Here is an 8,011-nt window from a genome sequence, read left to right as displayed (position 1 = left end):
TTAGTTAGGTTTAAGTAGTTCTAAGTTCTAGGGGACTGATGACCACAGCAGTTAAGTCCCATAGTGCTCAGAGCCATTTTTGTACATTTCCGTGAGCACCGCAGCCAGTAGTTACATCTGTGCCAAGTCTTTCTGCAATATTGCAGAAGGAATTTTATGGGGATTGTCAGCGACTAAAACATCAACAGTTAACAGTGCTGTGCAGATATGCGGCAAACCAAAGGGTAAAGTCAAAGACAATGATACCAGTTTGTGGAACTATAAAGTAAAAGACGCAATTAAAAAACGTAATATGGCAAAGAAAAACATGGAGTTTGAAAAAAGAAATCACAACCTGGGGCTGGTACCAAAAGATGAACACAAGGTGACAACACTGGAGGAGGAATACCAACAAAAAAAACTCTAAGCAAAGAGAATTGTGAAAGAAGAAAAAAAGAAGAGTTGGGAAATATTCACCCAGAAACTAGAGCACTATAGCGAAGAGAAGCAAAAACTGCTATATGGGTTATTGAAAAATAAAAGATCTGATAGCGAAGACTTAAAAGCGATTGAAACAGACGATGGGGATATTATCAGGGACGTGGAAGGTAGAGAAGAGATGAAGAACTATTTTGAAATCTTACTGAACGAGGAAAGTGCACATGAAAGTGACACGGAAGTCATTAAAATAGAGGAGGAACAGGATCCAATCTCATGGTTAGAAACTGAGACTTCCCTGAACCCTGAAACAGATGAAAAGTGAGAAGGCGGCTGGAGTAGATGAGCGGACAGCGGATATGATTAAATCCGCAGGAATCCGTGGAATACAATGGTTAGACCGGGTGCTGGGAATAATAAGGAAAGAAAACAAAGTGCCGGATGAATGGAAAAAACGAATTATAATACCATTGTTCAAGAAATGTCGTAGAAAGAAATGCACCAACTACCTACGAATCACACTGTTATCACTCTGCCTTGAGATAATGGAAAAGGTCATAGAAAAAGAGTGCGGAAAATTCTAGAACGGCATTTAGAGGAACAACAGCATGGGTTCAGTAGTAATAGGGGAACAATAGATCTCATTTTCTCCCTCCGTTAGTTAATGGAGAAGCATTGGGAGAAAAGAAAGGACTTCATAGTAGCATTCGTGGATTTGGAAAAAAGCATATGACAGTGTACCAAGGGATAAAATATGGGAATGTTTGAGAAAACGTAATGTTCCTGATTTATTAATTAAAAAAGTCCAGATGCTGTATGATGGTTGTGAGAGCAGTGTGCAAGTAGGAGGTGGAAGATCAAAATGGTTTAAGACAAAGAGAGGTGTTCATCAAAGCAGTTCGCTCTCCCCTTTACACTTCATTACACTTATGGGCACAATCATGAAAGAAATCAAGGAAGAAGAAAATGGAGATCTCAGTGCTTTTCTTTTTGCTGATGACATCGCCATTTGGGGAGAGACGGAAATGGAGCTTCAGAGGAGACTAGATTGCTGGAATAGAAAATTTAAGAAATACAAGTTAAATGTGAGTAGGAACAAGACAGTGGCAATGAAAATGAGCAGGACACCCACACCTTGTCACACCATACAGGAGGGGGAGAAGGTTGAATGTGTGAAAAGCTTCAATTATCTGGGTAGTATCATATCACGTGGTGGAAGTTCCAAACCAGAAGTCTTAAACAGAATAACAAAAGGATCTAGCTTCTTCCACCAAGTACGAAATCTAATCTTGGACAAGGAAGTCCATCAAATAGACAAACAGACCATGTATAAAACTTATCTCCTGCCAATCATGATGTATAGTCTAGTGGCCTGTGTCATAAATAAGAGAGTAGAGAGTAAAATACAAGCTTGTGAAATGAAGTTCCTTAGGTCAGCTCTACAAAAAACAAGGAAACACAGAGTCAGGAATGAGACCTGCAGGTGACATTGTCTACAGAGGAGAGAATGAGTGCTTTGAGATTTAAGTGGTTTGGGCAGGTGAAGCGAAAGCACCCGACTCGAACTCCACGCCAATGTTTGGCGAGAGAGGTACCACGAAGAAGACCAATTGGGTAGCCTAGAAAGAGATGGACAGAGCAGGTTAAGGAAGATCTCAAGAGGAGAGGACTCACATGGGATGTAATGGATAGGGAAAAACTATACTAGGACAGAAACCGATGGAAGCATATCGTTCATCAAGTTCCTACCCGGTCGCTGGAAGGAAATCCTGATGTGATGATGATGAAGACGACGATGATGATGATGATGTCAGCGAGAAAAAATTTCGTATGGGTTTGAAATTATGTGTTAAGCTTGTTGGAAGTTACTAAGGATGGCTAAATTATGGGTATTTGTGACTCATCAGCTACGCTATTTTTCTCTCCCACACCCACTTCTTTGATAGGTAGGTGGTTTTTGTCACACACTGATTCTTTCCAGACAGTAACTTATGTGCATCAATTTTGGTTGAAATCGCTCCAGTGGTTTAGGAGAAGATGTGGAACATGCATACAAACATATGTACATCCATCTTTATAATATGTGTGGTTTAAAAATCGCCTATTGCTTGTATGGGAAAGTATATCTAAATTGCAAGCGAAAGGTGGGATGTATTAGGGTGCAATCTACTGGCCTCCTGCAATATTATTTCTGTTACTTTTGCGTTCCATATTCACTGTTTTTATCAGAGTGGCGGAAATTGCTATCACATGAAACGGGTATCTCAGGCAAGCAGCGGAAGCGTTACAGTATTCCACAGCAGCTGGAATTTGATTTGATTAAGATTATATGCCCGAAACCAAATACCCTTAAAGTACTGGAAACTCCTTCTCTCACCTCACTGATACGACAGACTTGGTAGTAACACAAAAGTAGCCGTTTTATTGAATTCGATTCAAGATTTCAGAAATATAGAAATGGAAAGGGGCATTTGGCGTCATTGGCTGGGAGGCCCCTTACGGGCAGGTCCGGCCGCCTTGGTGCAGGTCTTATTACAGTCGACGCCACAATGGGCGACCTACGCGCCGGATGGGGATGAAATGATGATGAAGACAACACAACACCCAGTGTCTGAACGGAGAAAATCCCCAAACCAGCCGGGAATCGAACCCGGGCCCGCAGGACGGCAATCCGTCACGCTGACCACTCAGCTATCGGGGCGCACAAAACCGAAAAAAGAAAAGCTAGCTGTTGATTGTGCACCTTGATTTTTTTTTCAGCATAACGAGTATTCCATGAAGTTTCGAGATGCATCTGGATAACTTCGTCTCTTTGACACGATATTTCGCTGACCACCAGGCACCCAACTTCAAGCGGTTTGTCTACATAATAATGCTTCCACCATTTGGCTGTTTTTTGTTTCTTTCTTAATACACTGTCGCAATTTCAACTTTGTAACGACCATCAAGTGATTTTGCACTGCCAGACATGTTATATCGCTAGTACATTGTTAGCAAATTAGAATTTCCTCTGTGAAAAGTCGTATTGAGTGTGCTGTTAACAGGTAACATACCACTGTCGTCTTTTCGAAATCGTCACCTTAATTCCATTTTCATGGTTTATTAGAGTACGAATTGAAGTATCAGTTAGCAGTTCTACATTACTGTGACTGCTAATAATAAAAAAACATCGATCCTTAGGTGTGTTTTGCAACTGAGTTTTCCACGAAGTTTCGGGGTTGCATATGAATTACGTCAACTTTATGCCACGATATTTCCACTGCAATTTTCACTGGAGAGCCAAAGAAACTAGTACACCTGCCTAGTACCGTGTAGGGCCTCCGCGAGCACGCAGAAGTGCCGCAACACGACGTGGCGTGGACTCGACTTACATCTGAAGTAGTGTTGGAGGGAATTGACACAGTGAATCCTGCAGGGCTGTCCATAGATCTCCCCTGAACAGCACGTTATAAGGCATCCCAGACACGCTCAATAATGTTCATGTATGACTAGTTTGGTGGTCAGCGGAAGTGTTTAAGCTCAGAAGAGTGGCCCTGTAGAAATTCTGGACGTTTGGGGTGTCGCATTGTTCTGGTGGAATTGCCAAAGTCGTCGGAATGTAGAATGGACAGGAGTGGATGCAGGTGATCAGATAAGATGCTTGCGTCCGTGTCACCTGTCACAGTCGTATCTATATGTATCAGGGGTCCCATATCATTCCAACTGCACACGCTCCACACCATTACAGAGCGTCCACCAGCTTGAACGGTCCCCTGCTGACATGCAGGGCCCATGGATTCATGAGGTTGTATCCATATCTCTACGCGTCCATGTGGGAAGAAAAATATTTCGTCAGACTCTTCCCGGAAAGGGCTCTCGCGAAGAGTAAACCTCTCCGTGATGTTCAACACCTGTCTTGTAACGTCTGCCAGTGGAGACTGCTGAACCATGTCTGGGACGATCTCGCGCCGACTAAACGATCCCGTGACGAAACGCGCCGCTCTTCTTTGGATTTTCTCTCTCAGCTCTCAGCCATACCTGGTAAGCATCCGATACTGATGAACAATACTCAAGAACCGGTCAAATGAGCACCTTATAAACAAACTTCCTTCGTGGATGAGTTACATTTCCTTGATGTTGTCCCTATGAAACTCAGTCTGGCATTGGGTTTACCCTCTATTTGTTAAATCTGGTCATTCCACTAGAGGCTGCCCTGGATAGCTACTCCAGGATATTTTACGATAAATACTGTTTCCAGCAATTTGCCGTGAATAGAGTAGCTGCACGCTAGTGGATTTCTTTTCCTATGTATGCGCAGTTAGTTATATTTACTTACGTTCAGCGTAAGCTGCCAGATCCTGCACGATTCATCAATTCTTTGTAAGTGATTCCGCAAATTGATATTGTCTTCTAGCGTTGCTAACTTCTTATAGACAACCGCATTATCTGTGAGGAGACTTAAAGAGCGGCCCTGCACCGCTGTGGCCGAGCGGTCCTAGGCTCTGCAGTCCGGAACCACGCGGCTGCTACGGTCGCAGGTTCGAATCCTGCGTCAAGCGTGGATGTGTGTGATGTCCTTAGGTTAGTTAGGTTTAAGTAGTTCTACGTTCTAGGGGACTGATGACCATAGATGTTAAGTCCCATAGTGCTCCGAGCCACTTTTTAGAGTCCCATAGTGCCTAGAGCCATTTGATTTGAGCTTCCGTGCGGTCTAACACATCATTTACGTAGATTGTAAACAGTAACGGTCCTATCGAACTTCCATGGAGTACTCCGGAAATTACCTTCACATCTGTCAGTTTTCTTCCGTTAAGAGCAATATGTTGAGATTTTTCTGCGAGAAAGTCTTGAATCCAGTCTCAAATCCAGTCCGATGCTCGGTAAACTCGTTTATTTATTTATTTTCACCACAAGGCAATGCTGAACGGTGTCAAATGCCCACCCGAAGTCAAGGAACACGGCGTCAAACTGAGCGCCGATGTCTACAGCGCTGTGTATCTCATGGAGGAATAGAGCGAGCTGCATTTCACAAGATCTCTATAAGTGGAATCCATTTTTATTTGTATAGAGGAAATTTTTGTTGTCCAAAAACGTCATAATTCTTGAGCATAAAACATGTTCCATAATTCTGCAACAGATTGACGTCAACGTTATAGGTCTATAATTATGAGAATCTATCCTACAGCTCTTCTTGAAAACGGGAACGCCCCGCGCTCTTTTCGAGTCTCTCCAGGTACCCCTCGTTGCTCCAGCGATGTACGATGAACTGTTGCTAAATGGGGAGTACGTTCTTCTTTGTAGAATCTTATGGAATATCATTCGGTCCTGATGCCTTTCCACTACTAAGCTACTACTTGCTATTCTGTTGCGCCATCAGTTGTAAGGTGTCAGGCAAATCCAACACCTTCCATGAAAACACTGACATGATAACAAATCCGGCAATATGTCACATAAGTCCAAATAAATCCTGACATTAAATTAACCAATACGATCAACGAGTGAGCAAATGGAATACCACAGACTAACACAAGAACGCCTAAATGCATGTCATACCTTCCCACCGTGAAACAGACGCAGTTCCGAGGGGAGAAACGAGAACAGAAGCCGAGAGCAGAGCCATGTAGGCTAGAAGGCCCTACGACAAGAGCGGGACAATGGGACACCTGCATTGCCGGCCGACGGCCAAGAGGTCCATCCCCCAGCCCATGTTAAAAGATAGAGCCCTCCAGAAGAACAGTAGAGATCTTACGATAACACTAAAAGGGACACACCAGCTGCAAGTAATAGCATGAGACTATACGCGTCTCTGTTACGTAGCAAACATTAAAAACATTGCCCCACCACGAAAAGTATAACGTTTCTCATTGGATAGACAGAATTTTTATAGGTGGAGCTTAAGGTTAACATTGAGATGCTGATTCGTCAGTTGAAAACACAGCCAGATACCTTTTTCTTAAACCAACTTCGGTAAACAGTAGTAAGGATAAGTTCGAGAGAGTTGCTACCGAGATAGCGAGGTGTGTGGAGCTGCGCCGCCCGCCGCCCCTGACGCTGGCTAACCACCGACAAGGTAATGAACGCACGCGATGCTGCATAAGAGCGCATAAGGCTTCACTCAGAACTACAGAAGTCTCATCTGTTACATCCCCTTTTTACGTAATACTAGAGTCGATCGTCAATTAAATCTCCTGGTGTTCACATTTGTTACTTGAAGTTAAAATCTGAAACGCGATGATTTTTCTGTTACATACTTATTGAAAAGCCACATCAGTCACTGCAATTTACGACAAGTTATATAAGTAATTAAAGATAATTGAGGGTCACTGTAGACCATTTTTGATAGTTTTCTCTTTTATGAACCTTAATTTAAACCTAGATATATGTATATATAGATGTTATTCAATTTGTACATTGAGCAAGCAGTAAAGGAAACAAAAGAAAAATTCGGAGTAGGTATTAAAATCCATGGAGAAGAAATAAAAACTTTGAGGTTCGCCGATGACATTGTAATTCTGTCAGAGACAGCAAAGGACTTGGAAGAGCAGTTGAATGGAATGGACAGTGTCTTGAAAGGAGGATATAAGATGAACATCAACAAAAGCAAAACGAGGATAATGGAATGTAGTCGAATAAGTCGGGTGATACTGAGGGAATTAAATTAGGAAATGAGACACTTAAAGTAGTAAACGAGTTTTGCTATTTGGGGAGCAAAATAACTGATGATGGTCGAAGTAGAGAGGATATAAAATGTACACTGGCAATGGCAAGGAAAGCGTTTCTGAAGAGAAATTTGTTAACATCAAGTATAGATTTAAGTGTCAGGAAGTCATTTCTGAAAGTATTTGTATGGAGTGTAGCCATGTATGGAAGTGAAACATGGACGATAAATAGTTTGAACAAGAAGAGAATAGAAGCTTTCGAATTGTGATGCTACAGAAGAATGCTGAAGATTAGATGGGTAGATCACATAACTAATGAGGAAGTACTGAATAGGATTGGGGAGAAGAGAATTTTGTGGCACAACTTGACCAGAAGAAGGGATCGGTTGGTAGGACATGTTCTGAGGCATCAAGGGATCACCAATTTAGTATTGGAGGGCAGCGTGGAGGGTAAAAATCGTAGAGGGAGACCAAGAGATGAATACACTAAGCAGATTCAGAAGGATGTAGGTTGCAGTAGGTACTGGGAGATGAAGAAGCTTGCACAGGATAGAGTAGCATGGAGAGCTGCATCAAACCAGTCTCAGGACTGAAGACCACGACAACAACAGATGTGATATGGCATAGGTCATCCTTCGATCCATTATATAACTTGGAAACCCATTCAGGGAATATTCGTTCACATTTTTGTTGAATGCAGTTGGTTTTTATCATCCTGTATTAAAATGTTTCCTTTTATCAATAGTGCAATTTATAAACAATGTTTTGTGAGTAGAATAAAATTCCAATGGTAAACTGCTTTTTCGACGTTATTTTACCAGCTAACTAAAAATAGGAAAGCCTTGAACCCCATCCACTAAATTTAGTTAGTATTAAGATTCTTTGACAGGGTGTGCAGTGGAGCTGACGCTGAAATCATTAAGTATTTGATTATATCATCGCTAGTCTCACTGAAC

The sequence above is a fragment of the Schistocerca cancellata genome, chromosome 10 (assembly GCF_023864275.1).
Source record: "Schistocerca cancellata isolate TAMUIC-IGC-003103 chromosome 10, iqSchCanc2.1, whole genome shotgun sequence".
NCBI classification, from domain to species: Eukaryota; Metazoa; Arthropoda; class Insecta; order Orthoptera; family Acrididae; genus Schistocerca; species Schistocerca cancellata.
The sequence above is the reverse complement of the archived record's forward strand: the minus strand, read 5'-3'. Positions refer to the sequence as shown.